At 37.8% G+C, this 19,154-nt stretch overlaps 1 pseudogene; it reads left to right on the top strand.

Moving 5' to 3' along the window:
* The first annotated feature begins 2,177 nt into the window (after positions 1-2,177).
* The window catches only part of LOC103202650, a 37,187-nt pseudogene continuing 20,210 nt past the window's right edge, over positions 2,178-19,154 (top strand).

Raw genomic sequence — 19,154 nt, 5'->3', positions numbered from 1 at the left:
TTAGCAGTCAAATACCTTAGGTACTGCACATGAGAGCTCCTAAATAGGACATATATGAAGATTTTTAATTCATGGAATCTAGAAAGGGTGCTTGGCATATTTTTAGAATAATGATCTCTATGAGGTGAATCTTACATTCATCTTCTCATACAAATGTGTTTATTGGACAACAATTTAGAGAGGTAATTGCTTCTTCCTCCTTTTGTCCTCCTTTTCCTGCTACTTCTTTTCCTTTTCTTCTTCACCAAATGTTCAAAATCATTTTAAAACCAACATCTGTTACGTCTGTTCTCCAAATATCAAAGTATTTTGAAAGAAAGATTGGAAAATATTTTAGAAAATGGAAGATGAATATTTTCATAAAGTTACAATTCCAGGGTCCATTCCCTCCCTACCTCTTCCTCTAAGGCTCAACTCTCTATAATGCAAGCATTGCCAAAATAGTAGGTATTTGTCCCTTTGAAGCAGAAGTGTACATCAAGGCTGTCTTCTTTTCCCCTATACTTAGAGTAAGGACCTTAATCTTAAACATTACATAAATAGGAGTGATTTAATTAAAATCTTGAAGAAATGTGTTACCGTTAATTGAATTCTTGCTACAGTTATCTTTGCAAACCAATGTTAATAAAACTCCAGTTCAAAGTGGTTGGGTTTGGGGAATTGAAATAGCTATTTATCTCCTTACCTGAGATGCCAAGATAATCTTCTCAGTAAAATAAAGAACCCAATTAGGAGAGTTCGTATTTGTAGCTATTGATCAAGTTTACACAAACTACTAGGGTTTCTAAGCAAAACAAGGAAGAAGTTCAAAGGCTATTAAACAAGGTTTTCTAAGCAAAACAAGGAAGAAGTTCAAAGGCTATTAAACAAGGTTTTCTAAGCAAAACAAGGAAGAAGTTCAAAGGCCATTTAACAAGGTCAAGTGAGTGTGAAATGGAAATATTTCTTTGCGTTTTGAAAGTCTTTCACCTGTGGAACAGGTAATAGATTTGCTCCTCTCCGGAGCTTGGATCCGCTCCTGCACCTTGCCAAGCTCACCGACTCTTTCCCTACCCTCTGTTTGGTGTCTCGCAGAATTGTTGTTGTTTGCCATCGAGTCGGCCCCGACTCATAGCGACCCCTCCTTGGGTTTCCGAGGCAGTATCACTACGGAAGTAGGAATGCCCAACCTTCCTCTCAGAATTAGCGAGCTATAAATTGCCCCAGAGCTTAGAGACAATCAGGTCACCGCCGCTCTCACAAGGGAAAGCTTCTTACTTCGGAGCAGACCTGTTGGGGGGCGGGGGGGGGGAACCTACACTTTGTCACTGCTCTGCCAAACGGTGGAGAAAGATGACTGAGGGAGCTGCCAGAAACAGCATCCTCAACAATGTCGCACTTGACTCAAGTCTCCAAACTTACTGGTCGCTGCAATGGAACTCTCCACTGCCTGGCAGCAGCCGCTGCTGGGTGGAGTCGCGCTCCCGCGCCCCGCCTGTGGGAGGAAGCTTCCCCAGCATCCCTGAACAGCCGCACCCTTCGCGAGAAGTCTCCAGGCATCCAACTTCCACCCCGAACCCCGCCAGGATAATATTCTTAGCCTCCGACAGCCCAAAGGGCCATCTCTCTGTGGCTCAGTCTGAGGACACTTGTGTGGAATCCGTTCAGATCCCTGCCCTGCCCCGCTTTTACAACTCCGGCAGGTCAAATAGCCAAAGACAAACTTCTGCCTCTCCTTTCCCCACTCCCAGCTTTTCAAAAACCCACAGCCGGCGAACCTACACACATCGAAACTCCTAAGACGTCGTTGCAATCTGGGCATGCTCAGTATCAGGGCAGGTTTTGATTGAAAGTAAAAGGGGGGGGGGGAAAAAAAAGCTTTGTATTATGCTGCCTTCTTCTCCTGTGCAAATGGCTTGCTGAACAGGTTGCGGGGCATCCCTGCGCCTATCCAGAGGATCCGTCTGATGCCCTTGATTGTATCTCCTTGGAATGTGTGCCCCTCTTAATCTCCTCCTCCCCTCACCCTCATCAAACCCACACCTCAGGTCCCAGTCCGTTGTAGAGGAGAGACACTAACAGAACTGGGATGGGCGATATTGGCTGAGCGGATCCACCTATTATTAGTGCACGCTGATTGGCTCCTTACAGCAGCGTACCCGAGGCTAAACCAATCAGGGGGCCAGGGCTGGGAGATGATGGGCGGCCGCCTCCTCACTGGAGGGATTCCTGGAGAAGCTGCAGTGTGGGGATGCTCTAGACCGAGTACTGCCCCCAGTGTCTTTCTACCTTCTTCTGCTGCAGCGGCGGCAGCAGCAGTTAGCAGCGGCAACTTGAGGCTGCACCCCGTGCAAGCCCCGCAGAGTGGTGTTCAACTGAGAGGGGGCTCAGCGCCCCGAAGGGGTGTGTGTAGGGTGGGGGCGGCCAGCTGGGACCAGCTGGTGGCCCTGGAAAACCTCCCACACACCCACACCCACACACCCCTTTTGTGTTGCAGACTGCCCGTCCAAGAGCAAAGGCAGCGAGAGAACGAGTGTACCTCGCACCGGTCCACGCGAGGACAGCAGTGGGGACCGAGACCCAGCACCACCTCCTGCTTCTTCCCTCAGGTAAGACAGCGGGACTAGCGGCGCGGCGACCTCGGCGGCGCCTTTTTGCTTGAATCTGCCCGCACGGTCTTTTTCTTGGTACACTTGGGTTTTGGTGGTGGGAGACTGAGACCTGGGAAGGGAGCCCCGGGTGGCCTATTGTGAGAAATATAATGAGACCACATGTGCTTCTCTTGGAAAAGCACTTTCACAGCGCCCGTGATTTAGAGGCTGGAGTTGAGGTTGGGCATTCCCCATCTTCTCGCTCCCTGTTTCCTTCTCTCTTTCTCTCTTCTCTGTCCCCAACCCCCAACCCCCAACCCCCTCCCCATCCCCTAGTGTTTCTGTCTCTGTCTCTGTCTCTCTCTCTCTCACACCTTTCTTTCACACCAAACTGGAACAATATTTCTTTCTCCTCCTGGAGAGGATTGTCTTTTCTGATGAAAGAGGAGCGAAGAAAGGAAAAAGATTTCGTTTTGGCTGGCGGGGGGCGGCGAGTGGCGGGTAGAACAGAGCACAACCTCTGCGAAAATTAGAGTATAGAGACCAGTTAAACTAAATAAGGGAGTAGACAAGCCATCCAGCTCAAGCTGTCTAAGAAGGGAAGCATCAAGTTTGACTTGATTTCCTCTTTGCAAGTGACTGTGTCTCTCACTTGTTTCCTTCAAATGGAACAAAAATAAACCAACAATCCAGCCCACTTTCAACTGCTTAATTGCTGTTGCTTTTAAGTGCCAACCATGTGACTTTTCCTGTTTCCATCTGTCTTGTGGGGCTATTTGGTATTGCACAGCAGTGTTAATGTCTGAACTTTGAGGGGTTTCTTGAGTAAAGAAAAAAAAATCAACAAACAGATATTACTTCCCCTGAGATTCCTGGTATGGTATTTATGTTGGTGTCGGGGACAAAAAATATAAAGTTTCAAGACATTTACAAGTAACACCAGTATTATTAGGAGGCTTGGATTTCTAATTCAAGTAAGCTAATTACTTGGCTTTTTGTACATGTCAATATTCACTTTCTCAAATGTTAAGTCTTTATTGAAATAAAGCAACCATTCAACTTTTGTGTCACATCTATATTTGTTTATGAATATTCATTTTATTCTATCTTCCTACTCCCTACTTGATTTTTGTTGCCTAGATAGCAAAGCCATGCATTGCTTTGTTTTCTTTTAATATGAGAGTATGTGATGGATGTAAACATGATGTTTATACAATTCCAGCATTCCTTCAGAAGGCACATAGAGGTTCAGTTGGCCAAGAATCTTCTTGTACTGGAACAAAGTTTAGAAAGTAATGGTATAAAGATAGCCTTAAATTTTAAAAAAATCTTATAAGGGAAAATATTTTTATTCTCTTATCTTGTTGTACAAAGGAGAAAGATATCAAACCAAGTGTTCCTGGGTGTCTTCATAATAGGGCAAGTAAATGGCACTTGTTGGAAATAGCCTTGACGGCAGCTTCTGCAATCTCTAATTCCATCTTCAGTGATATTAGCTTTCTTTTCTTATTATTCATCAGAGACAGCTAAGTGATTATTGTCAGATGAGAGGAGGTAGAGAGAAGTGTCTGGTTAAATGTAATGGGAAAGTAATTCTAAGTGGGTCCTAAATGAGCACAGAAAAGCCAGCAGATGTTAGTATCTAGATAAATTCTTTCCTTTGACTGTCAGGGAAAATGCCAAGGCTTGTATTTTTTTCCCAGATGTCGGTTTGGGATAGGAAAAGAGAATCCTCTTAACTCTTCCTGACCTTACACTATTAACATATATACACCAGAAAAGTCTTGTTTTCTCCAAATATTTTTAGTGTGTAAATTTATACACTGACTTAAAGAAGAGCTAGTTTCATTTGCCATCGGTGCAATGTATATTATTTCCCAAGCCATTTTCTATTTGAGGCAGTTATCATTCCTACCTAAGCAGAATTACCTACAGTCACAAAACATCTTCTTTCTAGGGCTTTGACATTTAAATGACTTTTTCTTTCTTCTTTTTTTTTTTTTTTTTTAAACATAGCGTCACTGTTAAAAGCTAATTTTAATTTTTGAGAGGTGCCACCTTTTAGTTACAAGGACAAAAGGACACTCACTTAATTACCTCATGTGTATGTACAACTGAATTAACAAGTTTAGACATGTAAAGACGTATAAAACACTTGCCATGTGAGCAAAATAAGATTTTCTTTGCTTGTTTCTCCACTGTTTTAGGAAAATATAAAAGTTTGGGCTTGATTTCAGTCATTTGTTTTCATGACTCTTTATAAATGCTACTTATAGTACTAACATGTAAAAGATGCTCATGAGTCTTTAATTTTATATATTAATGAAAAATTAAGTCTTTATATATTGGAATTCAGAACTAACCTCAATATAGAGTAGACTGTGGGGAGACTTTTAAAAAAAGAACCAAAGGGCAGAGAATAAGCGGGGAGAGTATAGGAAATTACAACCCTGTTATCCTACAAAATATTCTAGTGTAACAATTTCCTACAATCTTCATTTTCTCTCCTTTTAAAAGTATATCTTAGTAAATCTTATTGATGTTTCAAAGCAAACATACAGTTAGATTTTAAGGTATTTTAATCAGAAGTAATGAATGCTACCATGTAGGAAAAATACCCAAAAATAATAATTTCGCAAAAAAACACAAGATAGGAATGTGTTTGAAGAATAGTTTTAAACTTCATTTCATAATGAAAAATATTAGTTTTTCTCTCTAGTCAGATTATGGGATGAGTCTACTCAAGAAATATGATGATGGATAGCTTGATATTTACATGATAAGATTTTCATATTAGACTTGGTGCTAACCTAAAATAAAACTAGAACATAATAACTTGTCTTAATTGTATTTGCAAAAGGAACTGGAAGATCATAAATAAAATGCAAACTATATTAGAAACCTGAAAGTTATTTTGAATTTTCCGTTAGCCTAATGACGCCATGGTTATAATATCAATTCATCTCTTTTGATGTCAGTGTATTAAATATATTTAGAGTGAATTCACAGAACAGATTTTTAGCGCTATCTAATCTTAAAGAACTCACAATTAACACAGACATTACATGAGCCTGAAATACTTATTGCTCACTTGTTTTCTAGTTTGTGCAATAGCCAGAAGGAGATAACATTAGTTCTGAATTGGAGCTTAATATTTTTTTCTAAAGGTAGTGATAAGATGATTGGGAGAGAGGAAAGCAAAAATACAACAGTTTTATAACATAATGGAGCAAATTTGATCTAATATTAGAGAAAAACAAGACCAAAGTTAAGTTTCCTGCCATAGTATATTATAGCTGTGGATCCTGAAAACATTTTGCAAAAATAAATAAATAAATATTTAATCCACTTTCGATATATATATTTTTTTATTTCTAAATGAGTCACTTGTCATAAATACATTTGTACCAATAGGTTAACATATAGGAGATGCCTTCCAGCTTAATTTGCTTTCTATTGAATTTGACCAAAGCTATTAAAACATGGATAAAGTATATAGCAATCTGAATAAATAAATAAATTTAATTAACATTTTAAAGAATAAATATTTAGAATATATAAACATACACATATTCTAAAACTATAACTTTTTTCAAAAAGGACTAGAGACTAATGGGCAGTACAATATAGGCAGCTGAAACTAAGGGCTACTTATGTCTAAAGTACCATCCAAAGGAAGATAACAATGTTTTGGGCTGCTTTTAGATGGCTCTTAGTTGAAAGGTTAGAGATAGCCAGATGTAATATTAAGTGAGGCCTAGATCTTTTGCTTTATTCAGCCCTTTTATGGCTTTGGGAAAAATTGATTTTTGTATGAATCATGGATGAAAAAGATTCTCAATATAAGAAGATGAATCTCTATCTACAGGTAACAAGTTGAAATCAGATTTTTACATGATTTGGGCAGGACAGGATGGTAAGGTTTCTGTCTAAGGCTTTTAGCAGTTGTTCTTTCAATGTTTACATGAAAGTCAACTTGTTCTTAATCTTTTACATACTTTAATGACATGATCATCGTTCCTTTTTCAGGTAAGGGGAGGTGGATGGTTGTCATTTCATTTGATTTCTCAAGGAAAGATGAACTTTTTTATGTATAATATCTTTGTAAAGTTGATTCGGATTTCTCCATAAATTTTTGTGACCATTTTTTAAGCAGGAATTTAATCCTTCTAGTCCAAAGTAAATAGAACTTTTGATTCAGCTACTCTTTCATTTTAAGAGAGTTCTTTGAAGAGCTTTTATGTTGACTAAAAGATAAATTGTGGTAACAAGGCATATAAATGCCACTATTTTATATATATTAACAATGGGGGAATAAGCAATTTGTATTGTAAATATATTCATGCGTTACCTACTAGAACTAAGAGAGTAGACTGTTCTTTCCTATATATATGAATAAAACTGTAAACTTCATTGTATTATTAAAAAAGCAAACCTCTTCTTTTAAGTGTCCAATGAGAAATACTGCTATGTTAGAAAAATATTAAGAATCAGAAATATTCCTTCTGTGGGTTTTAATGTCATTTTAGAGGTCCGACTGCAGCTGCCATTCAAAATAACATATACCTTTCATTAATTTAAAAACAATATTTGGGAGAATTTTTAAAAAAATTAGAACCTAACTTAAAAGAAATGAATATTTTTCCATGTGTTTGAGAAATGCAAAACCGGTATTTTAAAGCATTTATTTCTGTAATTTCTATAATGTTTATATTTAGCTAAAACTCAATTTCTAATTGTTTGGAACTAGTTCTAATTCTCTTTGAGACCGTTTTTTCTCTAAAAATACACTTGGAAGAGATTTGGGCATGCTGATTTGCATAATTTGCCAGTATGTAAATATGGAAAGGTTAAAGTTCATCTTTTTTGGTTACTGCTGTAGTAGACACACAAAGAAAACATTACTGGTCATTTCCATAACTTTCTCACTGACAGTATTTTGAAAATATTAATTATATGCATGGTGAGTCATTTTGTTTAAGGAGGATCTCTGGAAATTGGAAAGCAGATGAAGATAATAAATGTCATCTATTGTTTAGCTGTTTGTACAAAATGAGAACTGGAGAATTTGAGCTAGTATAAGAATTTGGTGAAAGTATATACTTAATATATAGTTTCCTAAATTTTCTAAGTGTCTTTTTGGATAACATGTTATTATGTATACCAGATTACAACCAGGCTATCATTACCACACCATTTTGCCCAAGAAATTTAGTTAAGTACTTAAGAATTAACTTCTGGTTGAAATATCCAGTTTATCAAATCCATTGATGGTCCTGAAATGTGGTCTCACTCTATCTTAGTGAACCTGTTTCATTATTTGTGAACTGTAGTTTTTTTAATAATTTTGAATAATTCTAACATGCTAAGAACTCATATTATTATTATTTTTGATGAAGGGTATTATACAGGTAAGAGAACTTGTATGTTCTATTTCCTACAAAAGATAAATATTTCTCTTATAAATGGTTTAATTAATTAATCAAGCATAAAATGCACATAGCATTTGAACACAAATAGAATCTGACAGTTTTAAATGAGAAGCATTCTTATGCGGCAGTTGCCTCAATGAGAAGTACTCCCACATCCTCCCTGAGGGCAGCCATCTTTTCTAGTCACTTGAGAATGGAGGGAAAAGCAGGCAAACATACTTCAAACATCTGGGGAGAGGGCCCATGGTCTAGGCAATGGCCTACTGTTCTTATCAGAGGCCCATTGCTCTTTCAGACTAGGCTCTTTGCATAGCACCCAAAAGCCTCAGTGGAATCCTGCCACTTTGGGTGGGAAGAAGGTGATTGGATTTATTCATTGCTACTTTGAGATGACATAAACCAAAAACCAAAGGAAATAGTCAAATCCTACATAGCAATACCACACTTGGTTTTAACATTTTTAAACTTTGATGTTGAATCTTAGGATAATTTATAAAACAGTTGTTCTTTCATGGAATTTTCTGTCTTTTGAGCACTCACAAGAGATCGAAGCAAAAAAAGAAGAAGCTATTAAACCATTAATTAGTATAATGTTTTTACTTATTACCAGTAGAGGATAAAATTGAAGTAATTGCTCAGAGTTTGAAATTCTTTGATTGGCTTTACTACTTCCAAAAATCTACCTGTGTCTTGCTATGGAGACTCATAAATATATACATACTTCATCCTCATTACAGATAATTGAGAATGATATGTTATTCTACAGAATTTCTGGGCATTAAACATTATGAAACATCATATTGGATTGCTTTTAGAATTGATTATTAAAAATGTATTTTCAGTCATAATTTTACGTGAGAGATACAGCAAGTGTAAACAACAATGTAGCACCCCAGCAGCAGGCTACAATCACTAAAATGTCAAGTTAGAATTGTTTGCTCTCTCCCTAAGAAAAAAAAGCCCACGAGTATCTTTTTCCCTCTTTTTCCCTCGTGATGTGCTACTCCCGAATATTCTGTTCTGTTCAACGCAAACGGTGGCTAGGTCCTTGTTCCCTAGCTATAAAAGATAGAACTACTATTTGCATAGTTTTGAGGGAACAAGTCATCTGGCAATGCTTTTTAGGCACATTATTTAAGGACCTTCAAAGGCAAGTAGTATATAACACTGATTAGTTAGTCATAGCTGAGGTCCTTTTGCAGTTAGGTTTTGAGTTAGCATGATTATCAGGAGGAAAAGTTGACACAGTTTCTCAGGAGGAAAACAAGGGAGCGAAGCGTTGAATCTATTTCCGAGGGGGAGTGTCTGCCAAATCTTGGTTTACATGGCTGGCTTTCTGCCTAATCCCTAGCATTTTCATCAGATTTGAGGAATGAATAAAGCAAACCATTGGAGTTTAGAGTATATTTCTAGAGTACAAGGACCTCTTCTACAAATAGGAAAAAAAAAAAAAAAATTACCTTCCTTTTTAACCAGTATCCAGAATCAAGGCAATACTTTTTATCTTTAAATAAAGCATACAAACCAGAGTATTGTATGCCTAAAAGTGCTTTTTATCTTCTTGTGTATGGGAAATTCCCATATGTTAATTCTTATATGTTAACATATAAATTCTTCTATGTTATATGCTTAGTTAATAACTTGACACTATAAGTAATGTATCTATTTTTAATGTTTTTATTAAATTATAATGTTAAATTTAAAAAGTCAAGCAATCACCCTGAGTTGTATCTGAGTTTAATAATTTAAGAAAGGGACATTTCAACAAGAAAACCGAGCACATCCTTTAATTAACCACAACTGTCCTGCTTTTAAACAGTTAACAAGAACTTGATATGCAAGTTTTCTATGTTTCTTTTCAGGAGACTCATAGACACTTTCTGAACTACTCCTAGACACCACAAAATGAATATTGATGACAGGAGAACATTGACTCCTTCAAGAAAAAGTGGAGTAGACAAGTTCTGTCATGCCTTTGAGAGTCGTTACATCATTTCAATATTGAACACACAGTAATCTTGACTTCTGGACTTTCAGGCCTTTACTTATGCAGTCAACCATATTACTACTCACTGGTCTAGTAGAAAAGATTTGCTGAACTCTGGCTTTCTTTATTCTTCCTTTTCTTTATTTTTTATATTAATTAATCATGTTATTATGGAATCATTAACTGGGAACTTGGGATCCTTGACTGTATACTAGTATCTACTATCTGGATTTATTTTTTATTAATGACCAAGAAATTTAATTCCCAGTTTGTGTATATTTTAGGTTAGCTCCACAAAACATGCATGCAGATAAACAAGGAAGCAGCCTCTTAATTTGTTAATGTAATTGGCACACTTACAGGCAATGTGCCAGGATTTGACATTTTTAAGATCTTACATATAAAGTCTGGTGTGCTAGAAATTTCTAGACCAATATTGATTGGACAGGTCCAGAGTAATCATATTTAAAAGTCCAAACAAATGGCATATACTGTTTGACACTATTTTTCTATTTCACTCTTACAACAATGATAATCAAATCATTGTTTTCATGACAGTTGTAAACCATTGTATATTTTTAAAATTTATATTGACTTATTTGATCTTAATGAAGAGATTCTCCATTTTACAAACACAATATAAAAACCAAAATCCAAACTCACTGCCATCAAGTTGATTCAGACTCACAGAGACCCCCTTTGGGTTTCCGAGGCAGTAAATCTTAACAGAAGTAGATTGCCCCGTCTTCCTTCTGCAGAGAGGCTGGTAGGTTTGAACTGCCAACCTTCTGGTTAGCAGTCAAATGCTAACCTTAGGCACTATGCCACCAAGCAATATTAACTAATGCAAGGCAACCATTGTCGTGGAGTCGGATCCGATTGATAGCGACCCCTCCTTGGGTTTCTGAGGCAGTATCACTAGGGAAGTAGATTGCCCAACCTTCCTTCCGGGGAGTGGCTTGTGGGTTTGCACTGGCAGCTTCTGGTTAGCAATCAAATGCCTTAGGCACTATGCTACCAGAGCTCCCACCAGGCAATATAGGAGACTTATAAGTGTTAAGTTACTTGCATGTGATTATACCCTTACAAAGTCTTTTATATTTATATTTTTATGTTATAAAAAGAAATATAAGTAATAAAAATACAAGTATATATGGTAGTTCTCTCCATACATAAGAAATAGTCTGTTGTTACGTACCAAAAACAAAAGTAAAAATCTAACATTACTTAATACTGGTTACACAGTCTGTATTCTCCTTTAAAATATAAGCAAAATGTATTATCATTACTCTCATTATTTTGAAAATAAATTTGTATTTCAAATATAAAATTATTCAGGGATAGTTTTCTAATCTATAAGAAAAGTCACTAAGTTTGAGTCACTAGGATCAATGGGCCTTAGTCATTGCTGTTTCCCTGTGATGTTAGCTAATTCACCACATTAGTTTTTGTTATGTGTAAACTACATAGTCCTAATCTGCCTCCTAGGGTGCACAGAAATGTGATGAGTAATAAGTGTCATAGCTTCACCACTAGCTCCCTGCCCTCATTTCTCATTATTATCCCTGTCAGTGCTCAAACACAACTTCTCACTGTTATCCGAACCTAACATTAATGGAAATTGTTGGCTCTACTGGTGTATTTTTCTTTTCTATTCCAAGGTAGGGAGGGATAAAGCAGACTGTTTAAGAGAATATATCTAAAAGGTATACCCCAATTATTATTCAGTCTTAATGTGAAGTCTATCAGTTGGTAATCTTGGTGTTAAAAATCAAACACATTTGAGCATGATAACCAAGGAGCTCTGGTGCATAGTGCCTAAGGCACTTGACTGCTAACCAGAAGGCTGGCGGTTCAAACCCACCAGCCACTGCTCGGAAGGAAAGTTGGGCAATCCTACTTTCGTAGTGATACTGCCTCAGAAACCCAAGGAGGGGTCGCTATGAGTCGGGGCTGACTCGACAGCAAATAACAACAACAACAAGCCAGTACCCATAAACATTTCAATGTGGATTAATATAGTTAACTCTATAGCTGATTTGATACTCTTTTAATTAGGAAAAACCAAAACCAAAACCAAACCCACGCCGTGGAGTCAGATCTGACTCATAGCAACCCCTCCTTGGGTTTCCGAGGCAGTATTACTACAGACGTAGATTGCCCAACCTTCCTTCCTGGGAGTACCTGGTGGGTTTGTACCACCAACCTAAACCTACTGGTTAGCAGTCACATGCCTTAGGCATTATGCCACCAGAGCAACTTTTAATTAGGAAAGGCTTATAAAATAATGTAAGATTATAGGGAGCTCTGATGGCATAGTGCCTAAGGCATCTGACTGCTAACTAGAAGGCTGGCAGTTCAAACCCACCAGCCACTCCCCAGAAGGAAGGTTGGGCAATCTGCTTCTGTATTGGTACTGCCTGGAAAACCCAAGGATGCCTTTGATTTCCCTTTCTTGCCTCATGGCCCTGGCTAGGACTTCCAGTACAAGTCAACTCAAAGGTAGTGAGTTTGGTTTTTGGTTTAGGATAGGTATATATGGGAATTTTCAGGTGATCACAATAGTTTTTAATACCAGGCACTTTTCTGTGTGCTTTTTATATGTCATCCCATTTAATATTCCCAATAACCCTAGGGGAATGGTATTATTTTTTTCATATTTTTTAAAATAGAAAATTGAGGAAAAGGCTATTTAGGTAACTTACCTAGAGTCACACTACTATTATGTAATAAGATATGTACTCAAACCCGAGCTAAAGTAAAGAGCCAATATTCAACTACCAGCAATCAAAACCATTAAGCTCCTAAGCAGAGGAAGAAGATGAATATATGGTGGCAAATAGGTAGAAGTGACCAAAAGAGACTGAAGAATCATGGATAAGCTTTATCCACTTCATGTTTTGAATTAATATGGCTATCATAGCAATGTCATAAAAGTGTGAAACTTGGAGTCTTATAGACCTGGGTACAGATAACTATTCTGCTTTAATGAGTTTCAGTGAGATATTTCATGATTAAAATGTTCATTTTCCTAGGAACACAAATGTAATAATGTTTGCAAATTGTCTGGCACTCTGTTACTATACGGAAGAACTGACCATGCTGCTCCTTCTCCTTCTTATCAGTCAGGAACTTTTCACTTGTAAAAATGCTACCAGGTCACAATTGCTCAGGCAAGAAGAGGGAATTTAGAGCTCCTGTGACCAAAAAGTTCAGGAATATTCTGATTTCATTCACAGCTGTAAATTTGAAGTCAATTTATATAATCAAGACCAGGTCTACCTCTCACCTCCCATCTTAGCTCTACTTTTGCTTTATTTGATGTCAGGATCTTTCTTTACAGTGATGGGAATATTCCCAACAACTCTAGGCTTATATCTGAACAACCTATGTAAAAAGAGTGTCTTTTACAAAAAACTTTCAGGAAAAGCTTGTTTGGAACAACTTGGGTTACTTGTCCTGAACCAACTCTGGCTAGTACTATCACATAGGATGTTTATCTAGGTCTAAGCCTTTCACAATCCCTTAATGTGAGGGTAGGAAATGGCATCACTAATTATGTGGGGATGGCGTCCTGCTGTTGTAAGACCAGAACTGATTAGATTCAAGGCAGGCAAAAGCAACAGATGAGAAAGGATGCCAGCTGGCTTTAGAGCTGGAACAGGCTCCCAGAGGGCCCCTGTTGTTCCAAGTATTAACCTTCTAGCTTAGGTATCATGGGAAGATCCAGGCAGTCCAAGGGAAGAATCCATAGTAGTTGGGGAGGTAGGAATGGGTGGCACTTAGTGGGCTTGAAATAGGGGCCATTTACGAACAACAGAGGAAATATTCAGTAGTTTAATAATTGATATGGTTATACCAGGAGAAAAAGGCTGAATATCACAGTCTGATAAATGAATTGAGTTTCGTTTCACTCTTGTAGGCCTGTATCTCATTAGCCTTTATTTCTTAAAGCAATAATGCAGTTATTTATCAGACTTGAAGATTCTTTGATTGGTTCAGCTCAGTGCAGCTAAGAGCAGCAAACCGAAGTTATGTGCAGGGCTACCTGTGGGTAAGTCAGAACTTCAAGTTTCTTTTGTTTTGTTTTGTTTTTTTCAGTGGGGGCATTTGTTTCAAGTAATTTATACAGTTTTATTTTCCTACAGACTCAATAGGAGCTCTGGTAGCATAGTGGCTAAGGCACTTAACTGCTAACCAGAAGGCTGGCGGTTCAAACCCACCAGCCACTCCTCAGAAGGAAGGTTGGGCATTCCTACTTCCGTAGTGATACTGCCTTGGAAACCCAAGGAGGGGTCACTATGAGTCGGGGCCAACTCGATGGCAAACAACAACAACAGACTCAATAGAATAAATTTTTATAAAAATACTCTATATTTTTTCATCCTTACTGTACCCCAAATTGTAAAGGAATTACTTGGGAATAATTTATTTCTTTAATAAATACTTACTAAGTTCCTACTCTACGTTAGACACTGCTTCAGATGCTGGGAATATAGAAATAAACAGCAAACAAATGTTTGGGAGCATACGTTCTAGGGAAGGAGATAACAACCACCACCACAACAAAGCATACCTAACGGAGTTTTAAATAGTGAAAAGTAGTAGCACTTTTAGTAGTAATGAATAAAATGAGCAAAGTCAAAAGTGTGGCCACCTAACTCCACTATGGAAAAATACGTATCTTTAGACATAAATAAAAGGATCCAGCTACATATTTCTCAGAGGAAGAGCATTTCAGGCAGAAAAAATAGCAAAACCCTATAGTGGGAATGAGTTTGGTCTATTTAATGAAAAGTTAAATGGCAACTGTAGCTGAAGTTTAGAGACACTAGTTTCATGAGCTTCACCCTGACTTAATATTTTAATTAGAAACAATCTATAAACATTATTAAAGAACCTTAAACACCTACTCCTCACTTGATTATCTCGTTACCTGACATTTCGCCTTTATGACAATAGTGAACTACTAAGTGACTATTTTGCACATTAAAGATGTATGTCTGGCAGTAAAGAATGCCAGGGTGCCAGGTGAGAGTAATGCTGGCTCTGCTGGTTAAGGGTGTAAGTCAATTTGACTAGGCTATGATTCTCAGTGGTTTGGTAATTATATAATGACATAGTCATTCTCTATTTTGTAATCTGATGTGGTCATCCTCCATTTTCACATAATGCTGATTATTGTGTAGGGACCTGGTCTTTGGAGGCTACCCATGTTGATAAGTGAAGAGTGGGTGTAATCTCACCTTTTTTTTTTTTTTTAAATTTCTTTTTATTTTTGAAATGTTTCCTCCCCTCACCTCCCACCCCTGGTAACCAACAAAGAAAGTTTCCTTCCATATATAAAATTTTACTTGACTTTTTATGCATGTGGTTTTTCACTTCTTTTTAATAGTTATCCAGGCTGTATTAAAACACATTCTCAGGTGTGAAGTATTCTTAAAACCAAAAATAAAATCTGTTGTTATTGGGTTGATCCAATTCATAGCAAGAGTTCAAAGTGCCAACCTTTAGGTTAGTAGTCAAGTACAAAACTGTTTGCATCACCCAAAGACCACTGAGATAGTGTATAGGTGTTCTGGTTCCCTAGTGCCGCTCTGACAAGAATATATACCACAAATGGGATGGCCTTAACAAGCAGGAGTTTATTATTACGATTTGGAGGCTTTAAGTCCAAGTTCAAAGTGCCAAGCTCTAGGAGCTGGGTGAAAGCCCCTCAGCCTTGGGCTTCAGCTCTGCCTCCTGCTCCTGGCCCACTGAAGCTGGAGGCTTTTCTTCACTCTGACAGCTGCTGGCTGCTGAGGCTGCCAAGCCCAAAGTTGACAAGTAAAAAGGCACAGTCCCGATGTTACCAAACCACATGGCAGGCCATTAACTTAATGAAGTCCATTGTAAGTCCCCAGGTCAGCAGAGCATGGCAGGTTACTGAACAACGACACAGCTACATGCAGAGGGTAAGCATGCCATAAGCTAGAGATCATGCCCAAGGCTTCCCCTTATATACAGGAAGCAGACCACATCCCAAAGACAGCTACTCAGCTGCTTGTGGTAGATCCCACCATGGAGTTGATTGCTAGTCTCATCCTGGGGAATAACTACCACCAGCTGCCCAGCCACTCAACCAGGCCCAGCCAAGTTGACACACAAACATAACTACCATAATAGGTGCATATTTTTACCCTCTATTCTATTATTATTATTTCTACATTCTTGTGTGCTCTGAAAACATTTTTTTTTTCAAATTGTAAATATACAGGTAACAAAACATTTGCTATTTCTAGTTTTCACATTTAAATTTCAATGACATTAATTATTTTCACCTTGTTTTTCAGCCATCACCATTAACTGTTTCTGAATTTTTCTATCACTTTTAAAAGAAGCTCGGTGTCTCCTAAGCAAAGAGCCCCCATTTTCTTTTCCTTCCACCCATGCCTCTGGTAGCCACCAATAAACATTGGTCTCTATATGCTTGCCTCTTCTAGCTTTTTTATATAAGTGGAATCATACTGTGTTCGTCCTTTTGTGACTGCCTTTTTTCACTCAGCATAGTGTTTTCAAGGCCAAAGCACTTTTGAGACATGTTGGAAATGAGGCAGATCTGTGTTCAGTTTCCAGCTGGCTATCTAATTAGGCCAACTCTCTATGTTGGGCCTCATCTGTAAAATGAGGGAGCCCCCTAGTTCAGTGTTGCTGTGAGGCCTAGATAAAGCCTGTAAGGTGTCATAGCTATGATGACTCTTACCTCATCCATTTCACGGTGTGTGGTGATGACTTGTTTCCATGGATGACTGGTCAGATAAGATATGAACCCTAACCGAAGAAGAGGAAGACATTAAGAGGTACAGGGAGGTACAGACAGCAAAGATGAACCCTTTTGCATGTACGGTACTGCATTGTCAGTGATGGCAAGCATAGATCTATTGGTGGATAGATGGGTGGACAGGCTGAATGATGAGGTACCTCTAGGCAGGGGAGAGTGTGCCCTACATGTGTATTTGTATGAACTATAAGAATGTCCAAGTGTATAGTAGAGCTGACAAGGGACAAGGTTGTAGTGGCTTCTTATCCACAGCCAACTACTCTGAGGAAGTGAGTATTTGGACCTGTGAGCTTGAGACCATGGTCACAGGGAACATCAAGCTCAATTAGCATAATATACTACACAAAAACATTGTTCTACATCCTATTTTGGTGAGGAGTGACTGGGGTCTTAAAAGCTTGCAAGCAGCCATCTAGATGCAACGATGGGTCTCTCCTCATCCAGAGAAAAGAGGAATGAAGAAAACCAAATACACATGGAAGCAATTAGTCCAAAGGACTGGTAGGCCATGTGATCCTCAGCCTTTATGACCATGAGACAGAAGAACTAGATGGTGCGTGTCTACCACTGTCAACTACTCAGATGGGGATCGGTACATGTTATCCTGGATAGAGTGGGAGAACAATGTGGAACAAAACTTAAAATCATTAAAAAAAAAAAAAAAGACCAGGTTTACTGGTCTGATAGAGCCTGGTGAGACCCCTAAAGACTATGGCCCCTAGTTACCCCTCACGTCTGGAATTGAACTCACTCCCATGGCTTCCAGAAAACAATAGACAAGCATACAAGATGAGCATTTACATCAGATAGATACACTCCTTAGAATGATCAATCATGGAGAACAGAAAGGTAGCAACTACATGGAGAGACAGGACAGAGCAGGACTGCATGGGAAAAAAGAACACAGAGAAGAGATAACTACAGAGAGGAGTGGAAAGAGAGCTGTTACATTGTGGGAATTGCAGTCAATGTCATGAAACAAGATGTGTATGAAATGCTGTATGAAAAATTAATTTGCTCTGTAAATTTTCACCCAAATCACAATAAAAATTAAAAAAAAAAAAAAAAAACCACAGGAGGGGAAAAAAATATGAGTTTGTGGACAACAGAGACTGTGTCTTAAATATGTTTGGGGTCACCCAAGTCCCTGCATCCAGGTCAGTGGGGAGTGCACAGTAAGAATATTTTCCTCTAATAGTAGATATTTATATTCATTATTATCAATATTTTTTTTTTGCCAATTCAGAACAATTTTGAGAGGTATACAACTTACTGACAGCAATTACAATAATTACTTTATCAACTCTTGCTTTAGTCAGGTTGATTTTTCTATCATCATTAACCGTCCTCTTCATCGTCTATCATGCCCTTATAGTAAAAAAAAAAAAAAACAGTAATAAACTGGTCTGTATACATTTGCCTTTTATTGTCTTTTTATATATGTGAGGTCATACAAAATCTGTCCTTTTATGATTGGCTTATTTTGTTCAGCATAATGTCTTCAGGCTCCATCCATGTTATAGCATGTATCAGTATTTCATTTCTTTTATTAGCTCAGTAGTATTCCATTGTATGTCTGTACCACATTTTGTTTTTCCATTCACCAGGTGATGGGCATTTAGGTTGTTTCCCCCTTTTGAGTAGTGTTGCAATGAACATTGGTATACAAGTCTCCTTTTGAGTCTCTGCTTTCAAACCTTTGGCGTATATACATAGGAGGGGAATTGCTGGGTCATATGATGGTTCTCTTTTTAGCTTTTTGACAAACCTACATAATTTTTTCCACAAAGGCTGTGTCATTTTGAATTCCTACTAGCAATAGATAAGGGTTCTAATTTCCCCATATTTCACACCAAATTTGTTATTTTCTGTTTTTTTTTTTTTTTTTTAATTTTATCCATCTTAGTGAGGTGGCCATTTGAATATCCTCTCTCGTGAAATGTCTATTCAAGTCCTTTGCCCATATCATGATTGGGTTATTTGATATTTAAATTTTTGAAGTTTTATCCATGTTTTACTTGTTAGATTCATGTCTAGTACATAGTTTCCGAAGTGATTCTCCAGGTCAGTAGCTTGTCTTTTCATTTTCCTGGTAGTCTATTGATGAACAAAAATTTTTGAATTCTTATGAAGTCCAATTTATTTGCCTTTCGCTATTTGTGCTTTTGCTGTTATTCTTAGATAATCCATTGTTAAAAGACTTGAGGGTGTTGCCATTGCTTATTTTTAAGAATTTTATGAGTTAATTTGCCTATTTAGGTCCTTACTCAATTTTGAGTATGTTTTTTGTGTATGATGTGAGGCATAGATACTGTTTAACTTTTCTGCATGTAGAAATCCAATTT

Source organism: Orycteropus afer, unplaced genomic scaffold, assembly GCF_000298275.1.
Source record: "Orycteropus afer afer isolate SDZICR_OR568_19922 unplaced genomic scaffold, OryAfe1.0 scaffold00190, whole genome shotgun sequence".
Lineage (NCBI taxonomy): Eukaryota > Metazoa > Chordata > Mammalia > Tubulidentata > Orycteropodidae > Orycteropus > Orycteropus afer.
Note: the sequence above shows the minus strand (reverse complement) of the source record. Positions and strands in the feature narration are given on the sequence as shown.